Source organism: Cupressus sempervirens, chromosome 3, assembly GCF_028749045.1.
Source record: "Cupressus sempervirens isolate cs-2001-9-10 chromosome 3, ASM2874904v1, whole genome shotgun sequence".
Taxonomy (NCBI): Eukaryota; Viridiplantae; Streptophyta; class Pinopsida; order Cupressales; family Cupressaceae; genus Cupressus; species Cupressus sempervirens.
The window spans coordinates 48,993,928-49,014,208 of record NC_143120.1 but is presented as its reverse complement, the minus strand read 5'-3'; the positions used below and the strand labels follow the sequence as shown (position 1 = coordinate 49,014,208).

Sequence of the window (20,281 nt, the reverse complement as noted above, 5' to 3'; positions counted from 1 at the left end):
GTCCTTGGTTCTTAAGCAATGAGGATAGGTGAAAAAGGTGACCTCCATCAAAAAAAAAAAAAAAAAAACATAACACAACTCCATCTTCACCAATAAAATAAATAAAGAAAGAAATAAGAAAAACAAATACATAATATTTTTGGACAAATTAACCCTGAAAAAATCCCTAAAGGAAAACTAGTTCTATAGACAAGGAATTATAACTTCAGAAAATTTAAGAGGTATATAAATTGCCTGGCTCTTACTGGAAGAGCTCCAACAACCTCCCATTTTCTCCCACTAATATTTCGTACTGCTATTGCCAACACTATCACTGCACCCTTGCTCACACTAAAAGACTATTATCTATCACAAGCTGATTGCTAACACTCCAAATGCTTCTCAAGTTTGTGTTCTCCTTATGCCCCTCTGACCCCCTTTTATAGTACACCTGTCAGAAAACCAACGGCAGAGATTGATTTTCAATCAATGAATGAGATTAAAACACCCCAACAACCAATAAATTTTTTTTCTCGAATTGCTTCTAAACACTTTTAGTTGTTTAACAAATAATTGCTCCTACTCTAACAAATTAGTTAGGAAAACAATGCTTTACTAAATAATCATATGTGGATAAACAATTGTCAAAGCTAACAAACTAACACTCCCATTTAGTGAGCAAGTAATTTTGCATGAATCCCGACTTATCTTTGAAGAAGCTGAATTTTTCCTTCCCCAATGCCTTAGGTAGATTGTTTGCTACATGCTCCTCTGCAGGTATGGACTGTAGCTGAACAACCTCCCATTGTACACATTCTCCGATGAAGTGATATTTGATGTCTATATGTTTAGCCCTATCATGAAATATTGGATTCTAAGACAACTTAATGTAACTTTGATTATCATAGTTTATCCCAATAGCCTCAACTCTCTAACCAAACAAGGCTAGACTAACAACTTCTAAAGCCATATAGCTTCACATGTCACTATGCTAGCCTATATATATTCTTCTTATGCCGAACTTAGAGTGACATGCTTTTGTGTCGTATTGAGCCAAGAGACAACGCCCGATCCCAAACAGAAATAACACCCTAAAAAGCTCCTTTTGTCCACTGTACTTCCTTCCCAATGTTCATCAGTATAGCCTACCAACTTGTTTCCTTAACCTGAACATATCTAATCTCATACTCAACTATACCATGTAAGTAATGCAACACATTCTTATTCATTTGACGATGTATTCTGTTTAGTTCCACCATGAACTGACTAAGACAATTAACTATTAATGTTATATTTGGTTTGGTGTTGACCAAATACATGAGTAAACCAATCAACTTCCCATATAAGTTGGGATTAACATCCATTTCCCTGGATGTATCTACCTTTCTCCAATTTGAGATAATGGGTGTAGACATGGCTTTGTAATCCTCCATCTGGAATTTGTTCAAGATTCCAATGCAATATTTCCCTTGACCAAGGAAAACATATCCATTTCTCTGCTACACCTCCATGCCTAGAAAGTATTGCATAAATCCCATATCCTTCATCTCAAATAGTTCTATAAGGTCCCTCTTGCAATCCTCTATGTGCCCTATTGAACTTGTAAGAAACAAGTCTTCCACGTATAAACAAAGAATGAGAACCTCAGCCGTGACCACCAAATTGTAGAGGTTAGCATCTTCCTCAATCTTGACAAAGTCCATTTCCTATAAGTATGTATCAATGTGCTCATACCACGCTCTAGTAGCCTACTTGAGTCCATACAAGGCTCTCTATAATTTGCATACGTGGGTCTCTTTTTTGTGTGCTACAAAGTCTTATGGTTTCTCTATGTATAATTCTTGCAACTCACCATTAAGGAATGTTGTCTTGACATTCATTTAATAGATCAACTGTCCCATCTGTGTTGCAAATGAGATCACAACTCGTATAGAAGTATACTTGAATACATGAGAAAATGTCTCCTCATAGTCTATTCCCTCCAGAGAGAACCCCTTTTCCATGAAACTTGCCTTACATTTCTTGATACTACCATCTACTCCATGCTTTATCTTATAGATCCAACATGATCCAACCATTGCTCTTTCTATTCATTTAGGCACTATCTCCCACACATCACTGTGCATTATTAAGGAATATTCCTCAACCATAGCATCTCACCATATTTGGTGCTTTGCAACCTCTTTATAAATGGAAGGTTCACTATTTACCGACTGATTGACTAATGCCACATTGTAGTTGAACTTGGCTGGTTGTCTCTGTTGTCTAGTACTCTTCCTATGAGCTCCCAGTAGCTCTTGAGTATCCCTTTGTGTATCTTTAATCTCACGTTTCCTACTACCAAGTGTAGAGGATGAAATATCAACCTCTTTATCTTCTTGATGCATTTCCTATTGCTTTGGTACCTCCATATTCTCTGAATCATCACCACTTGAGCCTACTCTTGTATTCACAACTCTACTTGAGCTTTGTTTATGTTGACTTGTCCTTGGAGCTTTTGTTGGTTTCTCATTCTGATCATTTTCTAGAAAATCTTTGGACCTTGTAAATGCTTTGTCCTCTATTAACTTGACATCATGTTTGATAGTAATTCTTCTGGTCCCTAAAATAAAAATCCTATATGCCTTTGATGTTTCAATGTACCCAACAAAGTATCCTCTCTCTACAGTCTGATCTAACTTTCTACATGTATAATTTGGAATAGGACAATATGCCAAACTCTCAAATATCACAAAATTACCAACATCTGGCTTCTTCCTTGTGAAAGCTTCCTCTAGTGTCATCTTCCCTACTACCTTGTGTGGAACCCTGTTCAGAATGCAAATTATTGTACTACACATCTCTACCCATAAGTAGCGGGGCATGTCCCGATCATGTATTATAGCCCTTGCTACCTCTGATAGAGAATGGTTCTTCCTCTCAGTTACTCCATTCTATTGTGGATTGTAAGCACTATTCCACTCTCTCTTGATTCCTTCCCTGGTATAAAACTCTTGGAATACATTTCCTTTTTACTCACCTCTATAATTTGACCGAAGGACCTTTATCTTTTTTTTTGTCGAGTTCTCCAGGAGAGCCTTAAACTCTTGCAAGCGACTAAAAACCTTATCCTTGCTCTTCAAGAAGTATATCTAGGTTTTCCTGGAGAAATCATTAATAAAACTAACATAGAGCTCATATCTTTAGAGAGATTTTGACAACATTGGTCTAAATACAGCTAAATGTGCAAGATCACGAACACCCTAAGATCTTGTGTCACTCCTTGTAAAATATGTTTCTGCAAAGTTATGCAATGCATAACCTTTACATACATCATCATGCTCTGTGCTCATGTCTGGAACAACTTCCACTATCTCACAAAGAAATTTAAGTGCTCCATGATGAGTATGACCTATCCTTTTGTTAGCATGAATGTTGATGGTATTCGTTTGGGGGAGCATCCTAAGAATTGGATAGGTGGATAAATGATTGACATGCTGCATCCATGACTTTCCTTGTCATTGATGTTAGTATAGTATTGTTTTTGTGAAAGACTGACATAGTAGCAGATAGAGAATGAGGTTGTACATACTTTGTATTGATGATCAGGTCAAGTGTAATTGAGGATCTCTTCTACATTGTATCCTAATGAAGTGGACAAGTGCACATATAGAGAAGGGACTATTCATCAAAAACCATTATGAGGTTTTTCAGAGATGATATATTTAAAAAGTCATCACATTACTGTTTTTCCCATCGTTCATCTCAAGCTTCTGTGACTTGAAGGTAGTGTAAACTTAAATTTACACCTATGTGAAGGAAGTCTCTTGCCAACATAGGTTATTTCTTCATAGAATATCCAATGACAACAAGTAACATGTGTCATTGTGGCAGATTCTTTCCATGTACCCTTTCTTTTTGTGTCATTCTTTTTGTGTCGAGTTGCAACATGTGCCCCTCATGCTTCCATCTCCTATTGATCGAGCATAATGTTGTTTGACCCCAACGCATGTGAACCCCACAAAATCTCCCTTAGACAGAAAAGGTGGTCCCTCGCAAGCAATTTTTCTACTTGCCTCCTATCTAGTCTCTTGTAATAGAGAACCTTCAACCCTATGCCTAAATAGATTACACTGGTGTAAACATAGCCTCTTTCTAAGTTCAAAGATCTCTAAGAGTGATGTGTGTTTGCAAGCAGTGATCCCCTTTAGTGTACATTTTTACACCATAGATATTTGTGGTGCATGAATGATAAAGAATGATGTTAAATTTCAAGCAGAAGTTGTACTCATTTAGCTCTAGCATTCACCAAATATGGATATACAAATTGACTCCTCAACATAGGAGACAAAGAAAAATGATCTGTTCCATTGGATTTGACAACAAGGAAAGAATCCTTAGTCCTGCCAGTGCGGGGACATCATTATCATGACTAAAGTTCATTTTAAAACACCACAAGGCTTGCTTCCTTTTTTGTTATATATACTGCATCTTTGTAAAAAGGAAAAGACTTTGATCCTTCGTAGAAAGAGAGAGAATAAGCCAAATATCCATAAGACATATCATTATATGATAAAGACCCTTCTCTCCTATAGATGTTTTTTCTATAAGAACCAGAGTTAATGCAATCATCTTTGTATCTCTATAATTATATAGGCTACTTTTATGTCTTGAGCTACAGGTATGTCCTTGAATTATGCATATGATTAATTAGACATTGAGCCGTTTGGTTTATTGTATTATTCAATTCAGATTTACAGTTTATGTACCAACAAAGTTTTAGTTTAGCTTCTTCAATCTTCATTTCTAGATAGATTATGTTTGGGTTTCTTCTGTATTCTTTAGGTCATCATTGCATGCTTAAATTTATGTTGTCAAAGTAATTATTTTTGAGCATATAGCTTTTTGAGATGGTTGATCCGCGTAGGCCTTGTGATTTCCACTGTGAAATCACATATGCTTCAAAGTCATGGAGTTTCTCTTACTCCAAAGAATCACCTTTTTCAATTTTGTCTTTATGAATCTTTTCTCCACCCCAAGTGCAAAGAGGAAACCTCTAAAATCCAACAGGTTGCATAGTGGTACACAATTAGGTCCCCATCATCACTTCTACTTCATATGGATTTTTACGTCCTACTGAAGGCAACTTTCTATAGTTCATCTCCTTCATCATCATCCACTTATTGTTTTTCATGATTTTATTTTCTTGGATTTCTCATGATCTTCCTCTTGGATTTTGCTTAATGACAAATGACCAACCCAGTTTATGTGGAATCCCAAAGTAAAACACTTTGTCACATTCGCTTGGAAGAACATAGGGCTTATTTCCAACTGGCTCAAATGACCTTGTATTAATCATTGTAAATCCATTATCATGTTCAATAAAAGTTCTATCAGGATCATTTTGATTCAGTCGTGGCATACACTATTTTCCATTGAATATAACTAGTTTGAAGGAATTAAAGTTGCACTCAGTTATATCATCCAAAATCACATACTATTTGTTTTTAGATTGTTGAGGATGCATGTCATTTCTAAATAAAACATTAGTGACCTTAAATACTAAAACTATTCTAGAATCACAAGTTCTCTTCATGTCGTCCAACTTTATATGTTGAATTTACGATTGTTGTCATACATAGCTTTGAGATACTTGACATGTAATTTTCAAACATGTCAAAATTATTGATCCATCCTTGAGTTGATATTAAACATATGAGTCATGATATATTAACTTATATGTACTTTTCTACCTTTTAATTCATATGCTAGATCAATTACCATTGGTGTAACATTGGAATCTCCATTACGATGAGCTTCTTTAATCAATGAAACAACACCTTCTCATGTTAATGAGAGACTATTTTGTTGAGATTGTTCAATCCATACCGTCATTCAATAAAGATTGTTTGCAATATACAAATGAATTGAATTTCACTCATGATGAACTTTATAAAATAAATAGACTAGTTAGAAACAATTTATATTGATGATGGATAAGAATTAATTAACTATAATAACATCTTATAATTACCTCTCACTTTCTTCAATCTACTTTTCTCCATCAAGTACTCCCTTTTAAATTTGTTAATAGAGTTGGGTTCGCAAATGCTATCTAAATCAATCTTTGTTGTAAACTTAGGAAGATATTCACTAATGTACATCATGGTCTGGTATACCATATATCCCTCCACCACATGGAACCCTCAAGAATGTGCTCTTTGTTGAAATAAGCGCTTAAAAAGTTTCAAGTGTCTCTCAACTATCCACATTGATCTAGTTGGTAGAGGTCTACACAATTCAATCTCCTCAACTAGATGTATGAGGTTGTGTTCTTCTGCATTGAAAAAAATTGAAGGTGGACAATTTTGTATCTCACACCAAAGCTAGGGAATTTTTCTCTTCCAATGTTTTATTTATTATTTTATCAATTTCTTTAGATGACAACCATCTATAAGATATTCATCATTGAAAACATATTAATGAGACTTTACAAAAAATTATACAACAAATTATAGAAAAAGAAAAGCAAGACACAAAAATAATATCTATACAATAAATCTAAGAAATTACACTTCTAACCTCATGTATTTTCCAAGATCATATATAACTTGTTTGGCATTGATGTTGTTGAAGTTGTGTTTGTGAGATAGAAGTAAAACGTACTGCAATAATAATAAAATGACCTTCTCAATACATTATAAAATAATACAATGAAAAGTACATGAAGTTTTACAAATTTATTGAAAATAGAGAAGAACATGACTTACCTTGATGAAGGTATGCCAATTATGCATTTTGAACATTGACCTAAAATCACGTTTCTTTGATATGAGACTGCTTATGTTTGCAACAAATCTTGTGGGAAATTTAGTTTCTTTTATGGCTTCAAATATGACATCAGTTTGCTATCATGTTAATAATCAAGGAAGGACACTCGTATTAATCCAGTTTCCGTTGCTATTTTATTCAATGAAAAACTTCAATGCATGAATGGATTCATTAATGTCATTACAAATTTTGACCATTTTTTCTTTGTCACGCCTTCCATATAATATTTTGCATAGTGCCTCTGTTACATTATTTCCAATATGCATTACATCAAACAAATACGGGATTGAGAGGTGCACATAGTATGACAACCTACTAAATTATCTAGGATAGATTTTTAGTCTATTTGGAAGCTGCTCATCAATGTCTTGACAATCTTCACAAACATTAATTACATCATTACTAAACAAAAGACAGTTTCCAAATTTAAATTTTATACAAAAAGCTGCATCAAATGGAATGATAGTACATCAACGATTCATTCTATTGTCTTCCAACTTCCATATGCGAGGTGTCATTCTTTGTGGCTTTGATGTTGTATCTTCTTTTCCATTGAAAAGATGTTTTTTAGCAATTTGACATTGATGTTTTTTGTCGAGAGAAAGTCTCTATACTCATCAAACACCTGCTTTGGACCACAAATTTGACATGCAAATTTTTCCTTTTTCTAAAGACCTACAAGATCATGTATAATTGGATTACATGTGTAAATTTTGATATTTGATCTGAACCGAAGAACCTTGTGAGACATCTCTTTTTTTATTTGATCTGATTGATATCTGCTAATGTGTCGATTAGGGCATTTTGTTTCAAATTCATGTTGTTTATGATATATAATATGATCATTGGGACACGCATGTATTGTTTGATACTCCATTTCAATATCTTTCATAATGGCCAATAATTCTTGGTAAGAGCGAGGTAGAATGTTTAATGGTGGTAACAAACACTCACCTATAAACTTATGGAAATGAAATGTTAATATAAATAACATTAATGGTACACTAGCATAGAAGATTAAAAAAATGATAATATAACTTAACATACATGAGATTGCTATTGTAGATATATCATTTATAATCTTGAAGTGCACAGACAACAATACATCAGAGAGAACTGTTGTTTGGGAGCCTTAGCACAGGGCCTGTATGCCTTTCAATTATATGTATATCAAGGTTCTCTTCATCATCATCATTAAATGTACTACTATCATCATCTTCATCATCTTGATCGGTTGTGTTAATAACATATTCTTCAATCTTGTTGTCTAGCACATGATTAGCTGCGCCAATACCAACATCTCTTATTGTGTTCTTTGCCCTAGGATCATCTTCTTGCATGGGAGCATTACCTTCTTCTTTGATATTCACACCTCCATGTTCCCCCAGTTGGAAATCCAGTTTCAGCAAAGGACGAAAATCCTTTCCCCCTTCAATGTGATCATGTTGCCTACAATATCTTTGAGCTGTTGTGATTATAATTCTTTGATTCTTCAAGCCCTTGTATTTTTTAGAGGGACAATAACATTTGCCATCACATTTTCTATTGAACTGAGACCATAATATAGAAATTGTATCCTTATTTTGTTCTGGGTTCACATTGTTAGGCGTCGACCTTCTTCACAAATAAATATTCAAGCTATAATTATTATCAAATATAAACATACAAGCATTAGTATTATCTTATATATAATCAAAATTAATAAAATAATAGAATATTACTATCTAATCAGTAAGGGTGACATCTAAACAAATAAAACACATTATACAATATATATATATATATATATATATATATATTAATAGGAAAAACTTTCAAAAAAAAAATCATTGTAAAGACATAGATCACATCAGATATATTCATTATGGAATCCTAAATGAATGAATGACTAGAAAATCTAAGTGGGGGCATATTTTATAACTTAATCAATTAAAATTAAATAAATTTTAGATTCCCTTCCATTCCTCCAACTCAACTAAAGCTTCCATTTTGTAGCCCCCTAGTTTTTCTTTATCAATAATTTTTGTGTATGTAATGGGAATCAACTGAAGAGCCTATGGTTAGAACACCACATCAAATTTGAATGACACATTAGTGCTGGCCCTTCCTCTAAAAATGTTATGTAAAACCTTTCTCATGAGATAATGTATTATGAGATCTTTATCAGTGGGATGAAACTTGAATCTAGGAGGTAGTTGTGCATCACCCTAATCATCACTGTAACCAAAGTCAAGAGTCTCTATTATTGAATTCTCTTTTCATATAGGCTAAGGCAGCCATACCCAATATGCTAGATGCCCACTTAGCCTTTTGCAAAATTTGATAGGTGTCGTGGGGAGATGTTTTGACTTGTTTTATGGGTGTTACGAGAGCTGGCAAATGGGATGGGATGGGATATATGGAGAGGCACATATCAAAGATAAGGATGAATCCTATCGCATGTTTGAAATGTATTCCCTCAGCTCGGTGCATACATGTGTAAGAAATGCATCACTATGGATATCCTTTTTTTGTATATCATTATCATTAAAGGAGGGAGAGGGGAGGTTTTGGTTTTGTGGTGGGCAAGAGGGGGGGAGGGGTTATTAAAATCTCCTCTTATGATCTATCTCAAAAGCTAAAGAGAGAGAATGTGTACATATATGTATTGTTAGTAACGGGAGAAAGTAAGCGAATGCAACATTAAGTCATAAGGGGACAAAAAGGAGTTTTGTGGGGCTATAGCTAAGATCTATAAATGATTATTTGGATTTTATTCTACATGATCATATAATAAGCATGAACATGCCTATGCCTAGTTATTATTTATGATCATAGTATAGTTTGCCTTTGTATATTATAGTATGGTATAGTTAGTACTATAACTACTACCACTACAACTATTACTCATTAACATAGCCTCCTGCTATTCCCAATGGCCCTTAATGTGGTCGTATGTAAGCCACTTGTACTACATTGTATATACAAGACACTTCCTTTTCTTCCTTTTTTTAGTTTGTGGTGACTAATCAAGAAAGTACTATACATACTTCATAAATTCTTTGGGGCTCAGGGCATCGCCCCAAATTTTTTGTTTTGTTTGGGCCCTATTTTATCAAGATTTTGGGCCAACATGTAATTAATAATTATAACCCTAAAGAGATAAAAATACTTGTATAAAAGAGCTTAGGGTTAGGGATTATTTTATAGTTGTGATGCGAAATTGGTTCTTGCGGCAGTATTGAGCTGTAAGGCATGTTGTAATTACCGGACAAGAATAATATTGGACTTGCTGTTTGGTGGACGTAGCCCAGGGATTGGGTGAACCATGTTAAATCTTGGTGTCTTGTGTTCTTTTCTGTGTGATCTATTATTTTCTGATATTGGTTATATTTGCATTTAATTGTTATTTCTGTCTGTGGTTTAATCCTAACACCTTTTCCATTGAGAAAGATCATTGCAAAGACAAAGATAACAAGGGCACAACAAGAGACAAAATATATATTCACTACTTAATTGTAAATGTATGAATGAATGGAAAATTTAGGTGAGGGTAGAAGCTATAACACAATCAATCAAACTTTAATGACTTTTAAGTTCCCTTCCATTCTACAGACTTAACAAAAGCTTCCATTTTGTAGCCCCTAGTTTCTCTTTATCATTGATTAGTGTGTATGAAAAGAGAAGAGAGTGAAGACCCTGCGGTCAAAACACCATAAAAATTTTGTATACGTCAAGGAACTGCATTATTTAGTGCATGGCCATTCATGACTATTTATATTCTTACCCACCTAGGAAAAATAATGGATATTTCTCATCAATTCTAAACTAGGCTTATAAATCAAAACCCCACAAACCAAAATTTAAATAAAAACCATGATCATGATATGAAATGGAATGACATAATTTTAAGATGATTGTATGAAATGAAAAGGGCATATGAGTAGAAAGAAACTAGAAAGACATCATGTATAGATAACATAGCAGGAGGAGGCATGCTAGAAGGTTTGACATTATTTCAAGCTACCTAATTGCCACATATCAACAAAGGTAGGTTTGATGGCACAAGGAGGGGTAAATTGCATTAGCAATCAAGAGAGACATTGTGGAAAAGTACTCATTGTTGGAAGATCAAAAAATCATATTGAATACCCTATGCTAGACTGATTCATTGTTCGAGAGAGATAGTATGTATAATAGACAACATCATGATTCAAATTAAAAGCATGTCATGTTATAAGATCTTATCCTAATAAATTCGGTATCAGTGATTGAACTTGCTAGTACTTAATATTCCAAAAATCATTGTTTTGGGATTGTTCAAACATTATTTTCTGCTTATGAACTATGGTATTGTATGTATGATTCTAACTAGATTTTCTAAGTTTCATATATATTTTGTCTCTTGTTGTGCCCTTGTGATCTATGTCTCTACAGTGATCTCATTCATTACTGAGTACTCCAAAATTATCCATTTCATAACTTCATCTATACATAATGTCTTTCTAGTTTCTTTCATATGCCTCGTAGAATCAACACTAACGTTCTTCTAATATTCAAGCCCAAAATAACCTTATTTCTACATAAATCATGATTCGATAGTAGGAATATCTTAATAGACCTAATGTTACATTTTGTCTTGTTCCACACGAAATCTCTCAAACTATGGTTAAGATTTCTCTTTTTATTGACAAATGAACATTTATCTAACTGAATACTTACATTTAAATCTATCACCGATTAGAAGTTTACAATGAAGAATTTTTGAAGCAAGAATCTAGACATTACCTTAAACATGTTTAACTTCCATATTTTTTTTATCAAGACTTTGATTTAAGTGAAATAGATGTGAAATACTTAGGTATATTTCTTTTAGTGAAAAGAAACCAAAATGATGCTCTAAAAGCCAACAAAAATCTTTAGAAAATTTACATTTTAAAGTGTTTCAAAGCTTTATAAGAAAATCAATGGAGACCAAAGATTCCACATATAGTCATTGAACTTATTGTGGAGACAAAACTTTCTCTTAATGTTTAGATATTTATTCCACTTCATGGAGGAAAATACTGATAATTACCAAATTGACAAACTTCTTTCTTGAATAATTTAAGGTAGGCTTGTTTTAAAAATAAGAGTACAACACTATCCATGGTATCAAATAAATCTATTCCACCAAATAAAAGAGTAACCAAAACTATTAAAATAATTTTCAAGTGAGTTATCTTTCCAATTAAAAAATATGTAAACTTGTCAAGTTCCACCTTCCAAATAGACTGTAAGGAGCAAGAAACTCTAATTTGCAAAAAATGGATTCAAAGAAAGTTTCTCTTTTAATGTCTTAATTCAACATTTTTATTTTCATTGTGGCTTATTTGATGGGGAAACACACCAAGGTTTACGATGGTACATTTTCATTCATAGCCTAAATTATGTATTATTTTGTCAAATATGGATTCCCTAGTTTTTGGGTCCAAAAAGATCAAAGCCACCTTTGGGTTTGGAGAAGTTTATTTGAACTTAGCCTTGTCATTTTAATTAGACCATAATAAGTGGTGCACTAGTTTGATAAGTTGGATCTCATAGAAAATTCTAGAGGGCATCCAACAAGATGGTTAATAAAAGTAGCAAGCTAAGAATATACAATTCAAAGCTTGGATTTTTCTGGCTAAAGAGATGCATTTTTATAGGAAAGTAAATCAACTTTAAATATTTTCTTAAGGATCCCCTTCAAATATTTCAAAGAGATACTCCCAACCAGCATGCCTCGGTAACAAGAGATTTGTTTAGGCATAATTTCTTTCCATTTAGTAAGAATACAAGGATAAACATTATCTATAATGATGTATCTCAAAAGCTTATGATAGAGAATGTGTGCATATGTGTATTGTCAATAATGGGAGAAAGAAAGTGAGTGAAACATTAGGTCATAGGGAGCCAAAAATGAATTTTGTGGGGCTATAGCTAAGATCCATAAATGATAATTTGGATTTCATGCTACATGATCATATAATGGGAATAAACATGTCTAGGCCTAGTTATTATTTATGATCATAGTAATGTCTCCTTTTTTATAGTATAGTACGGTATAGTTAGTACTATAACTACTACTACTACAACAACTACTAATTGACCTAGTCTCCTCATGCTCCCACTGGCCCTTAATGTGGTTGTATGTAAGCCACTTGTACGATGTTGTGTGTAGATGACCCTTCCTTTTCATTTTCATTTTCTTCCTTTTGTATTGGAAAAGATCGCTCCAGAGACATAGATAACAAGGGCACAACAAGAGACAAAATATATATTCACTACTTAATCCTAAGTGGATAAATGAATGGAAGATTTTTTTTGAGGGGAGGACAGAAGTTATAACATAGTCAATCAAAATTTAATGACTTTAGTTTCTCAGCCATTCTCCCAACTCAAAAAAAGCTTCCGTTATATACTCCACAGTTTCTCTTTATCGTTGATTAGTGTGTATATAAAGAGAAGAGAGGGAAGAGCCTGCGGTCAAAACACCACATCAAATAAGTATACATCAAGGAATTGAATTATTTAGTGCATAGTTATTTGTGACTAATTATATTTGGACTCACCTAGGAAAAATCCTAGATATTTCTCATCAAATCAAAGCTAGCTTTATAAAAAAAAACCTTGAGGAGCCAAAAAAACGAAAGTATAGGTAAAATAAGAGTTGTGCATTATGGTGTGTAGTTCTGCACATTTCATCTAGGGGTGATTGTTATACTATCTCTGTGATCACTCATTATAATGATTAGTTTGGTGCAAGTTATAGTTAGACTAGTGCAACATGAAATTGGTTTAGCAGTATTTAGTAGTGTAGGCACAACGAAGATGATTTGATCCGTTTAGTATATAAGAATGGAATAGGATGTTGTTGGAGATATTTGATATTTATGATTTTATAAAACTTTAATTGCAACCACACATGGATTGGCATTTTGGGTATAGAGTTATTGGATTCTAATGATTTGGGAATAAAGCAAAGAAGAATAGTGAAGGCAAAAATAATTAGATTCTTGATCGGTAAAGGCAAATTAGTGAGCGGAGCTGACTAAAGATTGAAGAATGTGTGATTACATCTCTAGAATGACGTGGAATGTTAGGTGTTATTCTTATTGGTCAATTTGTTCGATAAATCATGAGGAAACCGAATGAAATTAGGGAAGTGAAATACGTTTCAACTCTTATTTTTAAATTGATGTGTGGTTGGACCTTGATGTTAATGTAAGATAGAGCACAATTCCAACGTACTTGGAGGACTTCTATAGGGGGAAATTTGAATTTTGTACAAAGTATCAAGTTGGTGAAAAACCCTAATTTATGGAGCGTATTAATATTATATCATGTGTGAAATAGGAGGAAGAATATGAAGATCACATGTGCATTGGTAGCAGATCATGAATCAAGGAGTGTTATTCAAAGTAGAAGTTAGTATACATGTAAGGTAGAAGTGTGAACTTAATTGGATCTAAACAAACAATGCAGTGGTACTATTTATCATATCATTCTACTTATTGTTCCCTAATAGCTACAACAGGCTAAATCCCTTAATAGGTTATTGCTTAACAGTGTAGGCAATATCTTTAAGAAGATCTAAAGGATAAATTATTTAACATAATAACATATTAGCTTGTGTGTTGGATCTCTTCATAGAAAAGCATTTAACAAGACTTTCTAACTACTAACATGGCTAAGACACTTTTAAGTAGGTTTACCTTTAACAAGGTGATTGTAACTGGTCATAACATGCCATATTTTATTGAGCTCAATGAAATATTATCTGTATCGTCTCCACCATAGTTTTTCTCTCTAACAAAGGTTTCTACAAGACCAAAAATTTTAGTGTCTTATGTCCATCTTTATGGTTGCTGGATCTGATAGTGCCCTATATTATTTTTAGTTTTGCAAGCTAGTTTTTCCAGAATTGTGTAAGTTTATTTATCAGCTTTATTACTAAACTGATTCCCCACCCCCACAAATGCCTATTAATGCTAACAAAAGGGATAACTCTAAGGAAAGTGAGAGTCTAAAGGATTTGAATAACAATAATAATGTGTCCATAGGTTCTTTGCAGACCGTCAAAGATGTTATCTAGGATTTTTAAAGGATCATAAATTGGGTCTTCAATGAAGGCAAGGACGTCAAAACCAAATAAAAGGTTTTTACTAGTAAGCTATAATTATTGGAGAAGCTCGGTGCTGAAAAAGACGATACCTTCTCTACAAATATAAAGGCCTCACCAAAGAAGTGAGCGATGCTAAAGCAATATCTACAGAGTTCGATAAGGAATTTGAGGACATATATGCTAGAACTTCAATATTAGAATCCTCTCTCAAAATATTTGGTGAGAAAAAATTTAACGTTCATAGAGATTCTGCTGAAAATCTGAAAATCCTTGGAGGGGAGCATGGATATATAACCTAGGATAAGACCATTGTAGATGTGGAAGAGGTGAAAGTTGCAAGATTTGAAGAGGTTTTTAATCTAGCAAAGAGGACTTTGGCTAGCACAAGGAAGAAAGAAGTCAAGAAAGGACATTTTTGAAATAAAGAGAGCAGCTGCAAGGATTTATCAGCTAGTCTTCGAGGTTGCTTAGATTCTAAAAAGTTATTCCTAGCCTTGCTCTTCGCTGGTTTATTGCGTTTGTTTGTTTCTTAGATGATCAATGGTCATTAATTTTTCTCTTTTTCCTAATCCTGAATGTTTATTTGGTAGATATGATGCTGTAAAAAGTCTTGGGGCCCTTAAAAACATGCTTTTCTCGTAACACAAAACACAACATTTATAAAATAACGGATAATTTATTTTATAGAATTTTATAGAATAGTAAAGAACTTTGAATATATTAAAAGCATTGACCTTAAGACTAGTACTAACTCATGATTCACTATTCTAACCTATTTATTGACTATTTTATCTTCATCTAAAAATAGAATTGCATCAGTGTTATCATTCTATTTATGCCAGATTTCTCTAAATGGTATCTTTTTACTATGTTTATACTAAATAATGAGTCGATGAATTTACACTTCGCAACCGACATATTAGTTTTAGAATATTCACTTGATAGAAGTTTAATTTATTGGAAATTTTTGTTTCATAAAGCATGACGAGAATTTTGGGGAAGTATCAAAAGTATGGCATTTCGTGTGAACACAACAAAGGATCATCAGAATATTTAGAGGTATAATTTATTTTGCACTTATCAAGTTTTCTAAATAATTTATTTTTAATGCATATAATTTGCTTTATTTAATTAAAATATATAATAATTAGTTCAGTGATGAGATGATCAATTTGTTATTCAAATTTATTTTTGAATCTAGTTTTTAGAATTTATGTTATTATCATATAGGTTTATTGTATTATTTCAAATATTTTTATTGTAGAATTGGTGATGTATGAAGTTTTCATGGTGCAGGAGTAATTTTCCATCATCCAAAAAGAAATAATATATTTTATCTTTTTCTATATGTTTAGTTGTGTCATCTAAGACGTATAGAAGCTAAAAATAGAAAGAAAAAGACACTATTCTGAAATATTTTTCCCATTTTCAATTGTATGGACTTGAAACTTAGTGCCAAAGAGAAATTGAAAAATAAGATGATAAAACAAATTAATCTTAATATATTGACCAATTTTAAAACATGAATATTTTATTCTATGGTCATTTCTTCAATAAAGATTACAATTCAAAATTAAAGACTTTAGAGGCCACAGAAACAATTTGAAATTTTAACACATTGGAGAAACTATTTAAATTTTTTTTTTATCTCTTCATTTTCCAACTATATGTTACACGAGAAACTCATACACTTGAATCAAAAGTTATGGCTTTTAGAAGATGCAAAACGAAAACTCAAGTTTGAATGAAAAAATAGAAGAGAGAAGAATCCACTAGTTGGGAATTTGATGCAGGAGCATCTTGGGTGTAAGGGTAATCTTGCATTACTCATAAATATTTATGTTTCTGCATTACGACGATTCACTTTGCGGAGTATTTCCTATATAAGCCAAGTTCAGTAAATTTTGAGTAGACAGAGCATATGGATGCCAAGACATACAAAGGGAGTCGAGTAAGATAAGGCAGAGTATCAATAGGAAGAACAATTATGAACGAGCATCAAACATAGTATGTGCTAACACAATGTGTACAAGCATGTTTGAAATGACACAAACTTTGAGGCAAATCATTTTGAGCTGACATATAAACAACATTTAATTATTGTAGAGTTTGATAAGTAGGAGATAATTTCCACAGCAAGTCAAACTGTGATATTGCCATCAGGATTTAACTGTGTGATTTTTGAGTCAAACTCATTGACCCATATTTTATGAGTAGTGATTCAACATGAATCAATCTCTCATGAGAATAAATGGAACACTTAACACTCATTGGATCTAGGTGATGCTCACACGGGTGAAGCACCGGGACGTCTCGAGAGGTCACCCATCCCAGTACTACTCCAGCCTGAGCGCACTTAACTATAGAGTTTCCTCCATGGTTAAACCCAAAGCTTGCAACCCCATTTGCAAAATCTTCACCAAGTTTTGTGCCTTATGAACCATTCATTAGAAAGCCCCTTAAGCTCATCAATTGATAAGTAGGAGATAATTTCCACAGCAAGTCAAATTGTGATATTGCTATCAGGATTTAACTGCGTGATTTTTGAGTCAAACTCATTGACCCATATTTCATGAGTAGTGATTCAACATGAATCCATCCCTTATGAGAATAAATGGAACACTTACCACTCATTGGATCTAGGTGATGCTCATAGGGGTAAAGCAATGGAACTTCTCGGGAGGTCACCCATCCCAATACTACTCCAACCTAAGCGCGCTTAACTACAGAGTTTCCTGCATGGTTAAACCCAAAGCTTGCAACCCCGTTTGCAAAACCTTCACCAAGTGTTGTGCCTTATGAACCATTCATTAGAAAGCCCCTTAAGCTCATCAATTGATAAGTAGGAGATAATTTCCACAGCAAGTCGAATTGTGATATTGCTATCAAGATTTAACTGTGTGATTTTTGAGTCAAACTCATTGACCCATATTTCATGAGTAGTGATTCAACATGAATCCATCTAGCAATCACACAGTTTGACTCATGAAATATGGGTCAATGAGTTGGACTCAAAAATCACTCAGTTAAATCTTAATAGCAATATCACAATTTGACTTGCTGTGGAAATTATCTCCTACTTATCAATTGATGAGCTTCAGGAGCTTTCTAATGAATGGTTCATAACGCACAACACTTGGTGAAGGTTTTGCAAATCAGGTTGCAAGCTTTGGGTTTAACCATGGAGGAAACTCTGTAGTTAAGCGCCCTCAGGCTGGAGTAGTACTGGGATGGGTGACCTCTCGGGAAGTCCCGGTGCTTCACCCCTGTGAGCATCACCTAGATCCAATGAGTGTTAAGTGTTCCATTTATTCTCATGAGAGATGGATTTATGTTGAATCGCTACTCATGAAATATGGGTCAATGAGTTTGACTCAAAAATCACACAGTTAAATCCTAATAACAATATCACAATATTGTAGAGTTTGTTACAACGATTGTTACACATTTTGACGTGGATCATCAAACCCTATGAGGGTGGGACAACCAATCAGATGAAGAGGCTAAAAGGGAAACATCTAGATCATTAATCTAATTCTAGAAGATTATACAAATATCTTTATAAGGGCAGATTCATACCCTATTTTATGTATGTGTGAGTGAAGAGAGAGGAAGTGAAGTATATAATATACTTATTCAAAGGAGTTAGGTTTTGGAGGCTTCAAGAAAAAGTTGTGAAGTAATACAATATACTTATACCTAGTGAAGCAATGAAGAGCACAATAAAGATATATTTGATAGGAGATCATATTAGAGATAGGAAAGAGGAGATTTGTAATCACCATTATAAGTGCAAACTAAAGGAACATGTACTGAGTCATTTTGGTAAAGTGAATCAAGGTAAATCTCTTAACACAGTGGTCCTAATAAGCCCATTTAAATCTCTTAACAGAGTCCTTACTTCATTATAAATGCTAAATCCTTTAATCAAGGTAGACCTAACAGTCTTTGTCAAGCTCTTAGTAGGGGAGACCCCTCAGAGTAGAGATCATCAGAGGTGATCAAAATTTGTCGTCAACTTTGTTAGTGTAGTAGTGAAGATTTGTGGGTGTCATCCCCACCCTAGTTTTACCTTCATCTTGGAGGGTTGATGGATGTGATACATAGATCTATTTCAACATTTTAAGTTATATAAGTTATGTTATGCATAATCTAGATATAAGATGGATAATATGGTGAATGTAGTCAGGTCTTTTTGGAAGTTTAAAGTTTTAGTGATCTTGATTCATTCCGTTAGAATATATAGTCCATCAATAAAACTAAGAAGGGGAGGGGGTGAATCAGTTATCTAATCATTATCACAATTATCAACCTTATTAGATCTTAAACATATGAAATAATCAGAGACCACAAGAAGATACTCATGCACAATAACACTAGATATGTTAACTAGGGAAACCCTTGATCAGAGGGAAAACCTTGTAGTGGAGATGGTACCCACAAGATGATGTACTGATATAAATATTTCTTGTTAGAGGATGGACACTTAAGAAGTGAGCTTTGTTAGGAGCCAACTCTGTTAAGGGTTATAATACACATTGTTAAATGTGACCTTGTTAAAGGATTTAATCGTCCTTTTATTAGTGACCTTGTTCGAGGACTTTAGATCATTCCATTATAATGTTACCTTGTTAAAGGATTTATATATAACTATTAGTTCACTATGACTGCTAGGTCAAACTTGATTAAATGATTTTAAATACAATTCACAATGATTAGAAAGTAACAACATGTTTTGATCTATTAAGAACAACTCACTTTGTGTGTATAGATCTTTGTTCAGCTCTCATGTACTGATTCACTATCTGGCCTTCATTTTCATCTCAATTTTGATTGACTTGGAAACCCTTCAAGCAATGACCCTTCACTTCTTCACAACTCGATTAATCCTTATGCTTAGATTCACTAGTCAATAACATCATCAACAAATCCAACTTTTTGGAACTCCTTCACACACACATAGCCTCTCTGCCCATTAGAGAAATTATTCCCGTGTATCTATTTAAATAGGTAGTTCTGATCTTTTTTCGCTTAAAAACCACCGATGATCTTAGGGTTCACGATTTGATTCATCAAATTCAATAAATTTGATCATTACTTTATGTATCTCTTCCTTTCTCTAAACTTCTCTCAAAATCTATCCATTAGGTCATTTACCTAGTCATCTCGTAGAATTAAATGATCCAACAAATCAATCCTTATCTTTAGCACACTTTCTATATCCCAAGAAATCAACTTAGTGTTGAAAATAGATTGATGCAAGTATGAATATGTGTTTTAATCATTGTTTTGTCATCGATGTCAAACCTACTACTTGCTGGTAAAACAATTTCTTAGATAATTTGAGTACTATCATTTATTTGATTG

The 20,281-nt window shown here is 33.4% G+C and overlaps 1 pseudogene across 1 annotated transcript in view; it reads left to right on the top strand.

Annotated features, from left to right (window-relative positions):
* Window positions 1–20,281, top strand: part of LOC149564732 (MADS-box transcription factor 23-like) — a 233,676-nt pseudogene that overhangs the window by 42,574 nt on the left and 170,821 nt on the right. The window contains exon 2 of the transcript XR_016361907.1: window positions 15,895–15,973. The product of XR_016361907.1 is annotated as an MADS-box transcription factor 23-like (transcript). The remainder of the gene's footprint in view (window positions 1–15,894; window positions 15,974–20,281) is intronic.